Raw genomic sequence first — 20,961 nt, 5'->3', positions numbered from 1 at the left:
AAAAAAAAAAAAACCTATAATGGGAAGAACAGAGCAAGTAATGTGTGGAGACTACAGTAGATTGGTATTTCTGAGGCCAAAAATATAGGCAGGGAGTGGCTGAAAATAAGATTGAAGAGATAGCATGCTTCCAGATTTGCATGGTTTTATATGCTATATTAATACTGGAGGAAGGATTTTAAACAGAGGAGTGATTTGGTTAAATATGCAGTTAAGAAAGATCACTCTGGGTCATATAAATAGGGAATTTAATAGGAAAAGTTTGGAGGCAAGGAAATCAAATGCTGTATTTTAGATGAAAGGTGAAAAACAAATTCAGTGACAGTAGAGATGAAAGGGAGAAAAAATTTGAAAGAAATATATATTTAGGAGTCTAGGATGACTTTTCATTTCTGACTTGGAATAGTTCCATGACCTAAAATGGGGACTCTAAGAGGAATGTAAGGGTGGATGTTGAAATAAGTTTCATTATGAACATGTTGAGTTTCAGGTGCCTGCAGAACACCAGTGAAGCCACCTGGCAGGCAATTGGATATATTAGCCTGACTCTCAGGGAAGATGCCCAAACTGGAGATACAGATTAGGAAGTAGTCAGAACACGAATGGTTGTTAAATATTGGACAATGACAGAAAGAAGAGTCAGGGACCTTAATAAAATACTGGAGGTAGAGGATGAGGAGATAATGCCAAAATTTAAGCTGATAATTAAACATTTATTTGCTAACAAAATCCCTTATTATTTCAGTCATTAACTGCAATCTGATCTTTAGTCATTTGGACACTATAGAAACTGTTCACCAGCCCATACTAAAAGGCAAAATCATTGATTAATGTCTTGGGGGCCTCTAGACCCCCCAAATTTTTGAGGTTAAAGTTCTTTAGCTCCCTCAACTTAGTGGTTTACTTGTGTAAAAACCAATTACAAATCAGTATCTCTACATTTTTTCCTTTCCTCATCAATATTTTATTTCCTCATCAGATAACTATGACATCTGATTGATGTTAAATATTAGGACTTAATAGGAATAGTTAAATGAGTATATTCTACGTATGTAGCCCTGGTTAGAACATTTGGGCCTTTCTGAAGCACTTAAATTTGTAGAAAAACATAATAAAAACAAATTTATTTGTGAAAATCCTCAAATTTAAAAGCTTTTATGGGTATTTGTCCAATAATTAATATAGATGATCCTGAGGACACATATATAATCTTTCTGTTTTGTTCCCATGTGGCACTGACTGTCTGCATTGTGCTAAAAGACCTCTGTTTTGATTCAAAAACCACATGAATTGAAATGCAACTCATGCCAGCACTGTAGTTCCATTTACAGTCCTGCTATAGTACTAATGTAGTGACTTCCTAAGTTCCATGCACAGTTATCTTGTGATTTGGATTCAGGCCCAGCAGAACTGAAGGTCTGTTCCTCAATTAATTCAACTTCTAAGTGTCCTAGACAATCAGTGGGTTGTGTTAACTTAGTTCCTTGCAAATCACTTCCCTCCCAGCCTTTCACTTCATCATTTGTGACTTGTGCATAGTAGGAAATCTCCCTAAATCCTTTTCTTACTCTGATTGCACTGGGCATTGTTTAAAAGGAATGGCTCTCATTATTTCCCTTTGATAATTTACATTTTAATTCTAGTTCCAAAAACAGCTGGCCCCCACTTTGAAAAGCAGTACAATAAATCCTTTGGGCATACCTCCTTTTTCCCTTCTTTTCCAAAGCATCATGTCCTCCAAAGGACTTACATTTGAAGTGGAAGACATTCTCAGAGAATTAAAATAGACATTTGTAGATCATCTGTATATTACAAAAAATTTAAAGGATTTATGAGTAATGTTTTATCCATACATCTAATGAATTGTTTTAAGACTTAACTGCCCAAAGAAATAAAACATGGTATTATGTACATTGGTGAAGAAAAACAACCTTATTGCCTTTCTATTGCAAATTATTTTTTTCAAAAAGATTTTTTATTCTTTTAAAAATCCACACCAGCTACAGGAAGGGTGAATATAATCTACAAAGAATGTAAAGTTGTATCTGTCTTTTCCCAAAGCTTTGTCTCAGTCTCATCTTTCCAACAGCTCTGATTACTTGTATCATTATTTACATGGTTATATATTAGAATCATCATTTTTATACATGACCATAAATGATGATTTTAACACACAACTATAATTATGACGAGGCTCTTATTTAAGTGTATCAAATGTGTGTTTCTTACTCCCAAAGACTTTTAAAAATGTAACTTAGTGATATGATAAGCATTTATTTATAGTCTGTTTAGTAACCAAAAGGATGTGAGGCAGCTGACTTCAACTGGGTAACAAGCTCCAGGAGGGCAGGGATGTGGGATTGTCTTTTACTTTGTACTGCCAACATGGCTCATCACAGTAGAAAACTCATAACTGGTTCTTAATAAAAACTTGCTGAATATAAAGTAAGTGCTCGCTATGGATAGATTTGTTTCCTCTGGAAGGTGCCTTATAATTCCAACCTTCCTTTATGACATTCAGATTTCCCTAATAAAAATAAAAATAAAAACAAAAAAACTTACCTGTCCAGCATCCCAACTACTGCGGTCTTTTCTGAGCAAACAGGTAGCTAAGATGACTGATTTGTGTAAAAGTGTGAATTAATGCAATGCTCTTCCAATTAACCATAAAATACAAGCAGTCTTGGAGACAAATTTATCCCCTTACTTTATTAGAAAACTAAGGCCCAGAGGGTCAAATGACTTTCTCAAGGACTCAATAAGAGGGCGGTATTATAAGGATTTCTGTGTTGAAGGCAAAAATTGGATATTTTTAGACAAATGAATGAAGGCTTCTTTTTCTTTTTAAGAGAAATAGACAGTGTTAATTCTTTCAAATCATTGTCTCCAAAAGTAGTCACCATTTCCTTTTTGGTATAGGATGAAACAAGTTTTGTTAAACCTTTTGGGATTCTAAGCTTGTGTCTCTAAAACTATTCATTCATTTATTCAAAAATACTTATTGACCATTCCCTTCATAGACACAATTGGGATATCATGGTGAATAAGAGAATAAAATATTATTGCAGATACTGTACAAACAAGGAAACAAAAATTATTTAGTGACTATGGTGTCTTGTTCCCTACTTCAAAACTGAAATTAGTGAATGTTTCAAGGATAAATATTTAAACAGTGAACTATTCCATAAAAATTATGTGGCCTATACAATGATACAGAGTGATAAATCTAAACACAGTGTAATAGAACAGTTTGTAACTTATCATGATTTTTAAAAGTTATTGTGTGGACAACAAAACCATAAAATAAATAAGAGTCAGTAAGACGTTATTTTATTTACGTTCTCTTCCACATAAATTCAGTGCTTTGTCTTTATCTATTCATGTTGGATATCCCAGTACCAAGCACTGGGATAACATAACATCGACTTAAAATTTTATAAACTTTATACAATTTTATAAAGGGTGACAGTTGCTTACTTTCTGACTGTTCTCAAATGGCTAATGTGACCTAAAAGTGATCAGCATCCCTTATGTATGGTAAACCTGTTGACATTCCCTTTTTCTATGGAGCTACCATTGTGGTATATAGAGTATTTTGTTCACTCTCACTTCCTGAGAAACAATAAGTCTTTGCCCTAAAAGATAGCTTTAATTTGACTTCCAGATTCTTAGATGTGAAGCAAAAACAAAACAAAAAACTCAAGAGATCTTTGGTAACTATCCTCACCTTAAAAATAATGAAACAAGGGCCAAGAAAGTCATAGTTTAGTTTCAACTTAGATTTTTTTTCAGTACTTCCTTTATGAGTCTATGTAAAGCTATCCTGTAAAAATTATATATATGTACATATTTATACACGCACATATATTAGGCATCTTGTTCAAAGAAGTATAGGTATTAATAAATGTGGACCTTAGTAATCACATGTAGTTATGGAATTAGGTAATCAAATGTATAATCTTATAAATGACAAAACAGAGCAGCAATGTGGGTACACAGAAATAACAGCACTCAGTCAAACTGGAGTTATACAAAGCGATCACCATATGATACCCCTCTTTGTCCTCCATTTTATTCTCTCCAACTTCAGAAATAGAGAAGAAACTTTATTTATATACCATCAATGAGGAGGCATTACACTGTTCATGTATAACTTCAAATGTTTAACTTACAAATTTTTATGCAGTTAAATGGCAACTGAATAAAAATCAGTATGTTATTTTTAAGAGCAAAATGAAATTTTTATTAGAGTTGGTATGGATTTTTCCAACAGGAGGTCTATTTTATTCTATTATTAGATTATATTAAAAACATATAACATAGTTATCTCAAAATCTGAAATGTTGTTTGTGTTTTGAATATATGTATACCTAGATTTTATGAAGATGATATGTAACAGCAAATCTGACCACCAGAGAGCCGTGTCATTGTAAGGTTACTTTTCATTCCATCCTGAGGATGCTGACATGAGTCCAGAAATGGCATGAATAAGTGCTGCCACTCTGTTTAAGCCAATAGTACTTTTCTAAGGAGAAGCATTTTCCAGATGTGCCTTGGCCTAAACCAGGGCTCCTCAGCTCAATGGTGAGAGTTGATTCTCCATAGACATATAGCACCTTCTCTTCAGGTTTAAGAAAGTGCATAATATTTTTAGAAAGGCAACTGCAATTGTTCAATGTTTTTTCCTAATTATATTCCCAGAAAAAGGATGCTGAATAAAATCAGTGAAGTTATTTACATAATAAACTATGTTTTAATCACAAGATACAAAGTCATGAATATTTATTCATCACAAAGTTTCCAGTGGCTGCTCTTATGTTTGAAATATTTTGTGATGTGAAAAATAACCCAGCATAATACAGGAATCCTAAGCAATTTTTACCTTGAAATAATTACTTTAAAATAATAAAAATAATATCCTCAAGGTTAAATATTCATAATCCATTTACATCCACATCTTTATCTACAGACTGTTTCCATAAGTATCTGATATCTACAATAAAATATGAATTTTTTCTTTGCCACGGGAAAATAAAAATTGAACTCACTTTAGCAAAGTACAACACCATCTTTTCATCTTGACTAACTTAGCTTAATCTAACCTCTTGCTAATATTTGAGATACTTTATATATTTCACTACCATAACAATAGTACAGTCTCATGCCTATTGTACTTTCCTTGCAACTGCACCTAGGCAACAATATTTGTTGAAATCTGGTTCTGACTATACACATGGCTCATCACTCAAGGTGTCGTCTATGTTCCACATCTGGTTGAAATGCAACTTGTTACATTTCTAATTCTCTGTGACTCTAAACAATGCAAGATGATTACAGGGGAACAACTTATCTCAAATACAAGTCCTGATAAGGGGGAACAAACCACTAACTATCTGACAACCACGAACTTTCTAACTTACGTATTTTTGTACAGTGTTCTTCAATTTTTCTTAACTTTTAAAGAAGAATATTGCCATTTCCCTTGACACTCCCATTGATTATGTCTAAGAATCATTATCAAGTCACAGCTAATTAATAACTTTTTGTTTTCAGGCTAATGGTCACATGAGGAGCTTTCTTGTCCATCATGTTATTTCTGGAACAGTCAAACAATCTCACTATTGATTTAATAGAACAGTGAAAATTAGGCCAATTATTTAATTATAATTCCAATGTATCCACAATCTCTACCTATTATCGAAATTAGAAGGCAACAGTACAATTTCACATGAGAATATGTAAAACAAAACAAAATCAAAATTCATAGTTATACTGTAAGTCCTAGATTTCAGTTTGAATGAGAAAACCTCATGTGGCATTCTGAAGAGAGACAAAATAGTGCTTACATATCTAAATTCTAATTCTCAGAATATTTTCATGACCATGCACTTATAAGACAAAACACCTGGGTCTTAGCATCTTCCTACCAGGATCACTAAAGTTGAGAGGGTTGCAAAACGGTTTAAAAGACATTTTTGATAATGAACAGTGAAAGGTTCAGAATCAAAAAATCCACCCCACTTTTTTTAAGTGCATGGGTAACAGATTTAACAAATGTCCTCCAACAGCATATTCACACACACGTTATAATTTATTTTTGAGAAAATGGTCTCACTTGTGAAAACTGAACAAGAACAATGCAATCTGTCCTAATTGACAATACAATATGATCAATATGACCAAAAAGGCCATGCCATCTTTTCCTTCTGAAAAGTGAATATTGTTCTGGTCACAGACTTTCATTGAAAGTAGATCTCTGACGAAAACACAGAATATAGTTTGATTTACATTTTACCTTTTAATAAAAAGATTCAACAAAATTAGGATAAAGAGAAATCATAAGAAAATGATGCATGAAAATGTTAGTGTATGAAATGTCTACTAAAGATTCTACACAGTTACTTGAAGGGGGACACGATTTTATTCTGAGATTACTAGAAGCCAAGAAAAAAATGGAGACACAATCAACGTCACAAACACTGATTACAAAACCAAGCTAATGGCTTCGGAAAGAGTCTCCAGTATCTAACATGCTCTGACTTGAGAGAAATCTAAAGATTCCATCCATGGGACTTCATAAAGGGAAATATATTAACTATTGTCTTCACATAGTCTTCATGTATTTATCTTTTAACAGTATGGTTTTTATAATTTCAAAGCTATTTTCTGGATTCATGTTCAACCATGACAACATATGCCAGGGTTGACAAAATACAGTTTGAAGGTCAAATGGGACTGTCACTTGTTTTTGGTAATAAAAGTTTATTGGAACATGATAACAACTGTTTATCTATTGTTTGTGGCTGCTTTCTTGCTATGACAGCAAAGCTGAGTAATTGTAATAGAGACTATACGTGACCCACAAAGCCTAAAAATTTTCTCTCTGGCCCTTTGATAAAATAGCTTGCCAATCCCTACCACAGTACATTAACTATAAAAATATTAACAGGTCTTAGTGCAAATCTTTAAAATTAGAAATAAATATCTAACAAGATGTGTTTATAATCTTCTGAAAGACAATTTGTTAACATACATATACACACATACAACTGATTTTCAATAACTGTTTACTAACTTATCTGTGAAGTCATGAAGTCCATTTCCATTAAGGTCTAGAAATTAGAAGGAATTAAATAGAAATTAATCTTTGTTCTTTTCCTTTATTTTCCAAGGCCAGTGCCTTTAAATATATATATATTTGGCATGCAAGTGACATAACCCCAATAGAAGCCTATATTATTCACTGACTGACATTTCTGCATGGCTTCTAACTCTCACCCATCTCCACCAGCATCACACTATCCCATTCTTTAATGTTGATATTTTCTTAATTGTATGTGAAAAAGTCTGCAACCAAAGTTTCCAAAGAAGTCCCTTAGTTTCCCAGTCTAAATAGTTTGATGTCTCTATGCTACACCATATGTAGAAATTCTAGGCAGGCCACTATCTTTCCCCAAATTTTTCTTGCTAATCTGAATATTTCACATTCCTCATACCATTTCCCAGGTCAAAAATCCTTCACTGATGCCAGTGGCCTTACGATGAACCCAAATCTCTTACTAAGGACCTCTACAAATCCAGCACCACCCACACAGGCAACTGTTCTCCAAAAGAAACCCTCTATTATAGGCAATCTGGTTTGCTTTGCTCACTGTCACCTCAGTGCCTTTGCTATTGCTGTTGTCCTATCTAGGTGCTTTTCCAAACCTAGACACACTCATGCTGCTTCTGACATAATGTGTTTCACTTCTGCACATGGCAATGACTCTCCCTCCTCTGAATTTGCTAGCACTTACAAGACATACTTTATTTTTTTACCATTCATATGGTTGTAAATTATATTATTTTTAATACTAGTTTTATGTCTTATATCTCTAGTGACTGTCAACTAGAGGAGACCAATATGCTGTATATTTGATACTCTATAGCACAAGCAGGGTTGTCTATATAGAAGAAATTAATTACTTTTCTGATTCTTTTTAAAGCTCTTTCATTAACTCTTTGAAATACATTTTAATTTAAATTTGATGCTTAGTAATATCTCAATATTTAAAAGGCCACATTTTGGATATAATTCCAAGAATACTATTCAGACTTTAATATATATTTGAATTATTTGTTGATTTGTTTTATATATATATATAAACACATGTATATAACATATATAACACATAAAACATATATAACACATATATAAAACATATAGAGAGAGAGAGAAAGAGAGAGAGAGGATCTGGCTGTCATGCAGGCTGGAGTGCAGTGGCACAATCATTGCTCACTGCAGCCTCAAACTCCATGATTCAAGCAATCCTTTCACTTCAGTCTCCTGAGTAGCTAGGACTACAGACACGTAATATCACACCTGGCTAATTTTAAAAAAATTATTTTGTAGATTTGGGGTCTGACTATGTTGCTTAGGCTGGTCTTGAACTCTTGCCTCAGACTCCTAAAATGCTAGGATTATAAGCATGAGTAACCACGCTTGTCCCATATTTTTAATATTTAAGTAACTGCAAGTCTGGGAGATCCCTATATCGAATGGTTCTGTATTAAAGTAATTTACATAATAAAAAATAATACTAAAAATAAAACAGAAGTCAAGGAAAGAGGCTTAAAGAAAAATCAACAATAATTAAATACCCCATTATAAAATAAAAATATTAATTGCTCCTAAATTATGTGATACTTTGGAAATGTCCAGTAACTACCATAACGTGACAAAATAAAAAAATTTTAAAAATAGGCCAGGCATGGTGGCTCACGCTTGTAATCCCAGCACTTTGGGAGACCGAGGTGGGTGGATCACGAGGTCAGGAGATCGAGACCATCCTGGCTAACATGGTGAAACCCTGTCTCTACTAAAAAACACAAAAAATTAGCCGGGCATGGTGGCGGGCGCCTGTAGTCCCAGCTACTCAGGAGGCTGAGGCAGGAGAAAGGCGTGAACCAGGGAGGCAGAGCTTGCAGTGAGCCGAGATGGCGCCACTGTACTCCAGCCTGGGCGACAGAGCAAGACTCCGTCTCAAACAAATAATAATAATAAAATAATAACGATAATAATTTTGTTTATTGAAGGCATGCTTAGGAAAAAAGTAAACAGCTTTGAACCATGCCAAAAGTATAATCAATCAAATGTCTGCAAACTGTATTTAAAGCTAAACTCAATAGAGCATTATACTAAGGCCATAAATATCTGAAAAGTGCATTAAATATTTTAGTATAAGCAATAGATGCATAAAGAGGTACACTGTTTATTAATCTCATACATGATTCAAGATTATCATGAAATTGGATCAGCTCACTTACCAAATTATCAGGAGATTTAGACCGTTGTCTCTAAGAAGCAAAATGTGTGTTACACTGTTATTTAATGTTGGTTGTTGCTTGGCACCTGACCTTGTTTACAACTAAATCTGCTGTCGGGAAATAGCCAAAGGACACATTCATATTGAGAATGGAATTTTTTTTTGACTGCTTCTCTCAAACACGAATTTGTACTTTCCTGTTTAGATTGTTTTGAAAAGCTTAGTTTGGGGTACAAAGAGACTACAAGTGATTAAAATTAATTATGCATGTAATTCTCCAACAGCCAAAAAAAAGACACAGGTTGAGTTACATTACAGCATTAGATAAGAACAGCTTACCAAAAGTCTATTCTTGTTTCCACCATTGGTTTCTGATTTTCTAAATTATTTCTCTCTTGTGATTTAACACATTAGCAAATAAGATACAGATATATCTAGAGGGATTTAGAAGATATAATTAATCTTTGAAAGCTTTTACAAGATCCTAAAAAAATTCTGCTTTTAACAACCTCAAAAATTACAATGCAGTGCAAGTTAAATAAAAGACAAACTCCTTATCGGGGTCAAAAGCCAGTGCCATTGGTCTTTCTGTTTCCCAAATGTATCAAGCTTCGTCCTGCTTTAGGGCTATTCTCTCTCACTTGAAAGCTTTTCCTCCAGGTACTCCTGTGGCTGGCTACTTCTCATCACTCATGCCTCCAAAGGCAGCCTATCCCACCACAGACAAGCTCTATTATATATGTTTATTGTATATTCCCAACAGCATTTATTTGTGTCTGAAATGTTCATTTATTATTTTACTTGTTAAAGTCTGTCTCCTGCTGCTAGAATGTTAGCTCCATGAGGACAGGAATTTATACGGTTTCTTCTGATATTCTCCACATTCAGAAAAGTGCCTGCTAAATATTAGGAACCCAATAACCATTTGTTAAATAAATAAATGAATGAACCATGGGCTGTGATCTAAGAAAGGACACACTAGCCTGATATTCAAGTAGAAGAGAGAGTGAATCCCTCCCGAGTAAGAATATCATGTTCTAAAAGGCATTATTTTAATTCTTTACAGATTATTTAAATTTTCAGACCATCAAATAAAATAAACTGAGAAGAGTATGAAATATCTTACTTTAAGAGATCTGCATTTATATGTGTTGACTCTTGATATACAATTAAGGTGGTTTTATTCCTTGTACCACATAAAGACACTTCAGAGGAAGACAATATGCACAACCCATTTTTCATCAATGTATATGGAAATTATAAGAAACTTTGTTCTATCTACTCAGTGATAAAACACTCACTCTGATTCTGTTGGATGATTGGACATTCTCGTCTAGAGAATTAAGACATATTACACGGAATATTCTAACAGAACGGTGGCATTAGAATTCTTCTAATTTTCTCGATAGTGGTATGGTTTCAGTTTTCAGTGACCAGGAATATGTTTCTCCTTGAATATTTAAGCACAATTTCTACTTAATTTCTTTCCTTCAAGATGCTCTTCATGGCTTTCAAGTATTTGTCAACTAAAGGCTCTACAACGCTTAAGTAGCATGGGTGCAGGTGAAGCTCTGCTGAACACAGTAACCACAGCAACACCCAATTCCTATTTAATTTGAAGTCTTGGAAAAAGCAAAACAAAACAAAACAAAACAAAAAACAACCAAACAAAAAAACAAAAACAACCACCACCACCAAGAGGGATGGAGCACTGTCAGCAGAGAAACAGGAAGGCACGTAAGAGTAGGAAGGTAAGTGGGAAACAGGCACAAACACAGAGGCCCACAGCCTTTCTAGCTCACTTCCTCTTAGCTAAAAATGTTAAATCTGGGGGAAACACAAAAGGAAAGCAATTTTAAGAAAATTTAATGGCACTATAGATGAGAAAAAAGTTTCAACCTGCCTATTTTTGTTGCATTCCCCTTATATGTTGAGCCAAGTTTAAACATAGACTCAAATCAGTCTGGAAGCATCAGTATGGATAGTTCAAGCTCACAGAAAAGCTCATTGGCTTTCCAAGTCTGGGCACACATCCCCACAGTTTAAACTACTATCCTGAGAGATCCAAACCACAGGAATGGCCCTGGAGCAGTAGCTTTGTAAGTGTTTCCTGGATCAGATTTAGTCTCAATGCTTATAGTAGTGTAGCTGGCATGTAGCTGGTTGGAATGACCCTAGAATTCCGAGCCCCTCCCTCTTTTATATCCATGTGAGAGTCACAGTTGAGTCACAAAGTTGGGCAGGTATGACTGCCACCTCACTCCACCCTCAGCTCAGAGAACAGAAATACAAGCAGAGTTGGGAACGGCAGTCAGAATGAGATGAGTCTTCAGTGACACCTCTTACCAAGCACTGATTTTGAGCCTGAATTACTGAGTCTCAGGCCTGCTTCCACTACTAACTAGATAAGGAAAATCACTGAAATGGTCACTATCCCAGTTTACTTATATGTACTCCACAGGTTCACAACATTTGCTCTTGATAGTCTCTTTTCCCCATCAAACATCCTCTAATTCAATAGAAGTAGCAAGTCTTGAGAATTGATGCCTCTTCAGTGATTGCACAGAGGCACAGAAATAAAAAATACATTTGTAGCTCTCATTTGTAAATGTAGAAAATAATTAACTAATTATAAAAAGAATGCATTTAATAGCATTTTAAATATTTCCAGATACGTAAACACACAGTCTTTCTAAGTCCAGTAATTAACAGGGCTACAAAAAGCTATTCCATTACATAAATTGTAAATATGTCAGGAAGCAAAATACTTTATTAAAAATCAGTTTATCCATTTTAAATACCATTTTTTAAATGGAGAACTTTGGATTCCTATTAAAACCCTCATGATACCATTTGGGAAGGGGCTAAATAAGGCAGTAAGAATCTCCAGGATTGTACAAAGCTTCATACTGCCAATTTTGATATTGACCACTCTCAATATGGTGCTACTGAAGACAAAAGAAGAAAAAACATGAAATTCGTGACAGAGTTTTAAAGCTATAAGAACTTAAACAAATGAAAAAAACTGCTCAGTTTCACCAAAGGCCACTCAGTGCTGTATAACAATCTGCATCCCGAATGAGGCAAAACTTTCGTCTGAAATACAGTGGCCAAAGCTTTTTTTTTTTTTTGAGACGGAGTCTGGTTGTGTGGCCCAGGCTGGAGCGCAGTGGCCGGATCTCAGCTCACTGTAAGCTCCGCCTCCTGGGTTTACGCCATTCTCATGCCTCAGCCTCCCGAGTAGCTGGGACTACAGGCGCCCGCCACCATGCCCGGCTAGTTTTTTGTATTTTTTTAGTAGAGACGGGGTTTCACCGTGTTAGCCAGGATGGTCTCGATCTCCTGACCTCGTGATCCGCCCGTCTCGACCTCCCAAAGTGCTGGGATTACAGGCTTGAGCCACCGCGCCTGGCCTCACCTGGTGGTTTTATAAGAGATTGAAGTTTCAATAGATGCTTAGTATTTTATGTTTCCCTAGCAGCAAAATTCTTAAAAGTTCCATCAGTCCTGGTTTCTGGTGTTTAAGTGAAGATAAACTGCATTTTCCATGTGAAAGCAGTGTCACCTGAACTTCTTAAAATATACATTTAGCCAGTATTGCAACTTAGGACGTTTTGATCAACATGGAGATGTTCTAATTCTGAGCACAAGATTTAGCTTTACCGTTTGATTTCAATAATGAACAATGGAATCTGGACTATCTTAATCTAAACAGAAAAATACAGTGATACTTTAATATTAATCTAATTTGATTTCATTAATAAATACTTGGTCATTTTCCCCTATTAAATTGTATTTAATGCCAATTATTCTCATGTGGAATCAACTGATTGCATAATAATTGATTTCATCTATGAAAAAAGCAAATATATAAAAGTCTAACTCTATCTTAGAAAGTAATTATACACAAACATGCAAATACCACCACTACCACCATCATGTTAGCCCTTGTGAAACACCAGGTAGACAAAATTAGCAGGCTGAGAAGCTGTTACAGGTATTATAATTCCATGTTCTCATCCACTAAGTAAAGAAATTGTATGCTACAGATTGCAAATTTTGTTCAAACAATAAGTAAGTTTATGTAGCAAATTAAAGAATCAAATATTTTCCTGGCTATACTAGATGACCTACTAAGATAAAAAGAATGAATAACTGAATCCTAAAAACTTTTTTGCTTGTTTTTCAAAGTGGGCCAAAAGAATGTAGTGTATCATATAAACAATAAAAAATAGGCAGCCTATTATTTAATACATTATTTTGTTCAAAAAAGTAAACTCTTAAGGGAAGACTAAATTACAAATTTGAGAGGCACAATACTCAAATAAAATAGTAAAATGTCAAAGCTGAGCATTATTTAATTGCCTTAATACCAATCAAAATACCATATTATTCATTCTAAAATTGATACTTTCTCATACCAATTCATTATATAATTTCAGCACCATGCATTAACAACACAATGTTGTACTTTTAAATTGTTATAATGCAATGCAGTAGCCACCTAAAATCCATTACTACTTAAATAAAGATAAAGGGTTCATATTGAAACGATTGTTTTGTCTCAAATAGAGTCAGTTTGTACATTTACTTGTGAGTTTGCTTTAACTGTAAAGGACCTAGACAGTTAAGTGACGAAATATACTAATGCTATTCAAGCACTGTATTTTATGGTCATTTTTGAGGTAGATTAAGATGGCTAACAATGATGCTATACAGAGAAATGTAATTAGGAATATTTTACTTAAAATTAAATTAATTTAGTTCAACATTTACTGATTGCTCGTACAGTAGTTCATACTCCACTTAATAGGTATACATTAGTGGAATCAGTTAACTAACATAAAATAAAGACAATGGACTGCCTGACACATAGTAACTTTACTAGTTAAGTTTTTAAAAAAACTAGTTGAACCATGTTTTATAGTGTCTGATGAACAAAATAATAAAAAGTCAGTTGGCTAGTCAAATTTTTTATTTAAAAAAACCTCATTGTATAGATGTATTTTTTTGACTGCAAAATGTCTTTAAAGTAACTCAAAGAAGGCTGATGAGGATATATTGAGGTGAGCAACTATCTACAACCTAAGGGAAACTGAATAAACTTGGATACAAACTAATGGGGAGAAATAGGGTAGTAACTTTTCTTCTGATTTTTAAAGGCCTTTTTGAGGTAGAAAGTATTATGAAAGATTGGTATACAAGGAAAAAATTGTTGAAGCCTAGGAGATATAAAAGCCAAGTTTAGTCTGGGTGCAGTGGCTCATGCCTGTAATCCCAGCACTTTGGTAGGCTGAGGCAGGTGGATCACGAGGTCAGGAGATTGAGACCATCCTGGCTAACAATGTGAAATCCCATCTCTACTAAAAATACAAAAAATTAGCCGGGCATGGTGGCGGGCGCCTGTAGTCCCATCTACTCGGGAGGCTGAGGCAGGAGAATGGCGTGAACCCGGGAGAAGAAGCTTGCAGTGAGCCGAGATCGTGCCACTCCACTCCAGCCTGTGTGACAGGGCGAGACTCTGTCTCAAAAAAAAGAGCCAAGTTCAAAGAAAGGACCAAGATAGGGATAGAGCCTTGAGAAGGGGGAGAGGTTAGCATAAAACTTCACGTTAAATGAGAAATATAAATATAATGAAAAATAAATTTCAATAAGAATATCAGGCTATATTAAAGACCAATGTTTATTTCGCCAATACAAACTGAAAGGAAGGGGCAATCTAAGTAAAGAAGAAAAGAAGAAAAGGGAAAGGGAAGAAAGGAAAGAGAGAAGACAAAAAAGGAGGAAAGAAAAAAGTCAAGGTGTGTGATCTTAAAAGTACATTATTTGCCCTAAAAGGCTCATTAACATAACAAAAAGAAAAAAAAAAAAAAGAAAGAAAAGAAATGTGCCCTGTCTGGCGTGTGTTTTAATGGAAAACAAATTGTCTAAAACTTTCCCCAACTTCCACAATATAAACTTAACAACAGACTGAAAGAGGATTCTGAGCACTTTGTTTTGTCTAACTTTCCATAGAATTTTACTGAAACGTTTAAGTAAAATGTATTACAGTTAAAGTACTACCATTCAAAGGAAAGTTTATGTCTTGAACAGGAAAGATCAAAGATTAGATTCAAAGTGTTTTTCATACAAATTCATCTAATTGTGTTCACATCATTTTAAAATTCTGAATTCACCTAATTCACCATAAAACTCCTTCCAATAAACATACTGTATAATTTTTACAAGGAAGCACCATGCCTTAGTTCAAAGACATGACAGAGGAGGGATGGGGACAAAATATGTTGAAACAGAAAAACAAAACATCTATTCCTTCTTCACCCTCTCAGACAAAAAGGCCGCATGTTCTCACTCATAGGTGGGAACTGAACAATTAGATCACTTGGACCCTGGTAGGGGAACATCACACACTGGGGCCTATTATGGGGAGGGGGAAGAGGGGAAGGATGGCATTGGGACTTATACCTGATATAAATGACGAGTTGATGGGTGCTGACGAGTTGATGGGTGCAGCACACCAACATGGCACAAGTATACATATGTAACAAACCTGCATGTTGTACACATGTACCCTAGAACTTAAAGTATAATAAAAAAAGAAAAAAAGAAAAAAAAAGGCTCATCTCTACCCTACATGGACAGCTTTTAATAGCTGAGAATTTGCTTTCATTCCACATCTTCCTCTACACCCACCCACCCAAACCTCCATACACATTCTCTCCCTTGACTTTGGCCTTTTGTGTACTACATATTAATTTGCAGCCCTTTAACTGCTTTTGGTGCCTAGAACCATTTTCTGCAATTGATAACTGAGAATATCAAAAGTTGTTTCTCATAATGAATAAATAAATAAATACATAAATGGTAGTAAGTGCTCTCCTTAATGAAAAATAAAGGCCAAATTTTTATCAAGAGAGTAACATTACTGAAACAAAAATAGCTAGAGAACAGTAAGTCTAACATCCAAATATCGAATTTAAAAGAACGGTGTGAAGGGAGGGAAAATATGGTGAAGTGATCAAAACACAGCCCTTATATGAAAAGGTCTAGATTGAGTAGATAAAGGTAATAGCAACAGTAAAGAGATAATTAAAGTAGCAAAAAGACTTGATATATTTGAGAGAATCAGATATGACTAAAAGAGTTTATTAGCATCTTTAACTCATCTATAACAGAGACAAAAAAAATTGAGATTGTTTCAAAACTGTTCAGGTTCATGCATTTACTAATGACTTGCCTAAAGTGACTACTTTTAGCATTAAGGAGGATAGTTTTGATCTGGGTGTGGTGTTATCTTCTATTGTAACTGTTATTTCAGATTCTTTATTTTAATCTGTTAAGAGGAAATTAAGTATTGAAAGGATTCAATAATCAGAGTTGCCAACTTGAATACTAAAATCCCCAGTTTCATATGGTCAGTCTTATACGGACATCAATGAATCACTGAAGGACGCACCTATTGTCCTATAAGCAAATGTAATAATGATTTTTTAAATTGTCAACAGTGCAACTATATTTGTTAAAAGCATGTCCAGTCTGTTGTCTAATTGCTAGTAAAATTCAACACTAAATACGTATGTGTGATAAGAAAATACACAAAAATACACCAACATTTTTCTTCCTTTTCCCTTCTGATGTTTAGAAAATTTGGAAACTGGTTTAAACCAAAAGGGGTAAAGGAATGAAATTATTCCTTCAGGCTTAGAGGATTCTGTGCCAAGTTTCATTTCTGGCTACATACTTCTAACCAAGTTCAAGATCCCTGAAAAGGAATACACAAAAGAGAAAATATCCCTTTAACCTCAGTGGAACGACATTAGTAGAGGCTGCTATGGGAAGAGAAAGGCTTTTGCCCTGAGATGGGTGTGCTCCTGGTGTTTGGTTTCCATTGAGAGGATGCCTGCTCCCTCAATGAATCTGAGGTACCTACTAGGATGAGGTAATGGCTGTGCCAGTTTCACTGGGTCATGCTCTTTCAGCACATTCTTTCCCTCTCTCCTCCCTGAGAAGGTGCTGTAAACAAGTCATCCTGAGAGGTGCTGGAGAGAATGAACAATCCTAAATTCAAAATTCTTGAGAACACTGGACCTGCTATGGCAGTCTAGACATAAACAGAAGACTAAAGCAGCCATAAAGAAACAGGTTATTTGATAAGAAAAGGGAAAACAAAATAAGAGAGGAGATAAATAAAATAAAAATTAGCATAACTAAAATATTATTTTATAAAAGGTAGCTCTATTTTTAAATTACTTAGATCTTCAGATGTGTGTTAAGCAATTTTCTACTTATGGTTTTAAAAAAGAAAACTTTGGACATTAAATAATATTGTAGCAAACTGTAAAATATGAAAAATTAAAATTGAATGAACAACAGATAAACAGCATGTACCACTGATCCTGAAGCCACAATGGCTCTGATAACATACAAATCATGAATGCAGATGTAAACCTATGATAATCAGATGAAATTACCAGGAAATCAACATAAACACACACACACACAAATATAATAATCCTTACTGAATGAAAAAAAATGACTTTTTCTTGAAGGAAGGGTTCTTTGTGTGCATGGGGCTGGGGCTTTTGGAACTTCCATGATTTGTAAATTCATAAGGATTTCTATCAAAATACAGACACCTATTGCCCAGTTAAAGTGCTGTTTTGTGTTATATTCTGATGGAAGGCTGTAATCTTTTCCTTGGGCATAAAATTAACAACATTCGAAAGGGCTTCTATTTATTCAATCTATTTGACTGCCAAAAAAATCATAATTGTCCACAGTGAAATGACATAGTGAAAGAACTATGCTTTTGAACTGGGCTGGTACCTGCAGCTCATGCATGGGACATTTTGCATAATGTGGCTCACATAAAAGGCTTTGTTCTCCATCGCCTCACTGTGGCTGCAAACCTCAATTTCATTTTGCAATCATTTCCTTTTCTAGACGCATCATTTTAAAATAAATTATATCTTTAACATTTAAGTTAGTTCCTCACCAACAGTCATCAATCCCTTTGCCTCACACCCAAAGTTATATACCACCACCAATATATTTTTTTTGTTTTGCACTACACACTTTATTCATAACATAATTTCCAAACCCTTAAATACAATTTTTAAAAGTCAGTCTTTTAAGTACCAATTTCCTTTTGTAACATGTATGTAGTGTATTACACATTTGGGTGCATACTTGTATGCTTACGCATTTAAACAAAAACGCTTTACACTGGACTCAATTTTAAAGGGTCTATGTCCTGGAAGCATTGTGCTAAGGGCTTACAACAGATGGCACACAGCAATTGTCACAAACGGGCTTGTTGCTAATGAAAGCTTTTTATATTCTGACAAAATCCTGAAGCCCCGATGGCCAGGCAGAATAACATTAATTTCGTTTTCAAGGATGTTTTCTTCTGACTCCATCCCCTTTACTACCCCTCCCCCCAATACACACCCAAATATACACCTCCCCATTCCTAGCCCCCCACACACTCTTTCTTGAAATTTCCATCCTTAAACAAAAGACGAGGTGGGGGAAGGAAGGCAGCGAGCACTGCAGTCCCCCTCTCCCCACCAAAAAAGCCTTTTAAAAAGAAAAGGAAGAAAAGAATAGATGTACTGTAGATTCAGACGTCCACCCCCATCGTTTAAAAAGCAAAACGACTGTGTGGAAGCTCAACCAGACTCATTTCTTCGTGCCCCGCCCTCCAACACCACCAGACATAGATTTTTCATTTTCCTACAATTATAAATATCAGTCCTCCTCTCCCAGCTGTTTCTGAAGGAATTACAGAGAAACATGATTTGAAATGGGCAAGGCTTCCCTCACTCACTCACTTGCCAGTGTGCAGTTCTCTACAGCTGGAGGAACAAAAAAATCTCCTACCTCGAATTCCTATTTTCCACTATCTTTGCAGAATCCACCCCCCTTCTTTCCACAGCTCAGGTAATACTGGCTTTCGATACACGTATTCTATCCTGGCCTAAGTTTTCAGTCGTTTCAAAGTGGTACCTAACAAGGTCACTCGCTCTTCTACGAAGCCAGGGCTCAGGTACCAGTAACGTCCGGCCCCCTACTCCGCAGTGACACCTGGATAGGACAGGCCCGAATCTTCCGCCAGGTGCACGGCTGGGCAGCTCGGCCAACTCCCAGACTGCCTGCTAGGAGTGCTAGAGGATGAGACACGACCCCTCCCCATTCCCACCTCTTTCTACTCAGAGACCGAGGCAAAAGGAGAGGCGCCCTACATAAGAGTCAGAGGTGGGGACGGTCTCTTACCTGGGCGCAGAAACTGGATGCACCCGCGGTCGCGACTGCCGCCGCTCACGGACTTAGCGTCCTCCGGAGAAGAAGCAGAGGGGTGGAAGGGTTAGGGGAAGAAGGGGAGGGGGGGGAAGAAGGAGAAGGAAGAGAAAGAAGCGGAAGGGAAGTAAAGGAAGAGAGGATGCTGCTGCTGCTGCTGCTGCTGCCCAGAGCCCGCGCAGCCCGAGCGCCCGCCCCAGACTGAGAGCGGCGCCCCCACCAGCCTTCTCGAGCGGCAGCCCCTCCCCGGCCCTTCCTCCCCGCCCCGCGCAGGTCCCGCCCGACTCCGCGAGCCCGTGGGCGGCCGCGGCGGGGCTGGCGCTGCCACCGCCGCAGTGTCCGGGAGGGGGAGCACGGCCGCCCCGCCTCCTGCCGCAGCCGCCGGCCGCCAGGCGGGGACCGCGAGGTGGGAGCCTTGGAGAGCCCCGCCCAGCCGCTGGCCTGGGCGTTCTCCAGAGCCCTGGTCCCTTCCCGCGACAAAGTGAGGCCAGTAAGTGAGGCCAGTGCCCGGGCGGCGGGACAGGCGGGCCTTCCTAACTGGCGTCCTTGGAAAATCGGAGGCAGCAGCTTTAGTCTCGCGGGAGCAACCTCCAGAGACCCCCGGCTTCCCTCCCCTGTATCGCTGTGAGGCGGGGATACCAGTGGCACCTCACCAGGAAAGCTCACGGGCCTTGCCTCACAAACCCAACCACAGGTGCATCCAGAAACGACAAGCGAAATGTGGGGCGCTTGAGAACATAGAACAACTCTTGTCAGCACTAAAGGAGCAATGGCTGAGGGAGTAGAGAATTCTAGACCCAGCTCTGTCACTAATTAGATTCATTCATTTATTGAGTCAACGAATGTTTATTGACACCTAGTATGTGTCAGGCACTCTTCTAAGCACTAGAAACATTAGTGAATAAAACAAACCTTTCCCCCAACCCTAATAAAAAAGATCCCCTCCCTTTATGGTTATTACTTTCTAGATAGCCTGACGTATGCTCTAGAGACAGTTCACTTAATCTAACTCTCAGTGTATTCATGTGTCATATGAGAACTAAAAATGACAGTCCAATTCTCTCATGCTTAAAAAGATAATGAATATGAAGAATCTTTGAAGAATGATACAAATACAATGAATTAGAAAGCACGGAAAATGTTGACCTTGAAATATCACCATTAAAAAAAAATTACCTCTTAAATACTTTTGAAAGTGAAATGACCAAGAAAACAAATGATTCTTTACCATTCATACCATGCAGTATGAATCTTCATAATCAGAGACCATTTTATTTTAAGTAAGAAAAGTAAGATGCAACTTAGAATTACTTCGAGTGTCTATATCAAGTACTAACAAGGTGTTTTTAAGGTCAGC

At 36.5% G+C, this 20,961-nt stretch overlaps 1 protein-coding gene across 3 annotated transcripts in view; it reads right to left on the bottom strand.

Annotated features, from left to right (window-relative positions):
- The window catches only part of MAP2 (microtubule associated protein 2), a 306,179-nt gene extending 286,340 nt beyond the window's left edge, over positions 1–19,839 (bottom strand). For 2 of the 3 annotated variants that reach the window (XM_009182940.4, XM_009182939.4), the window contains exon 1: positions 19,581–19,839. The gene's annotated coding sequence lies outside the window, so the exon portion shown is untranslated. The remainder of the gene's footprint in view (positions 1–19,580) is intronic. The other variant, XM_009182943.4, reaches the window with a different exon arrangement.
- Positions 19,840–20,961: the final 1,122 nt, after the last annotated feature.

This window comes from Papio anubis, chromosome 10 (assembly GCF_008728515.1).
Source record: "Papio anubis isolate 15944 chromosome 10, Panubis1.0, whole genome shotgun sequence".
Lineage (NCBI taxonomy): Eukaryota > Metazoa > Chordata > Mammalia > Primates > Cercopithecidae > Papio > Papio anubis.
This window is presented reverse-complemented; position numbering and strand designations above follow the sequence as displayed.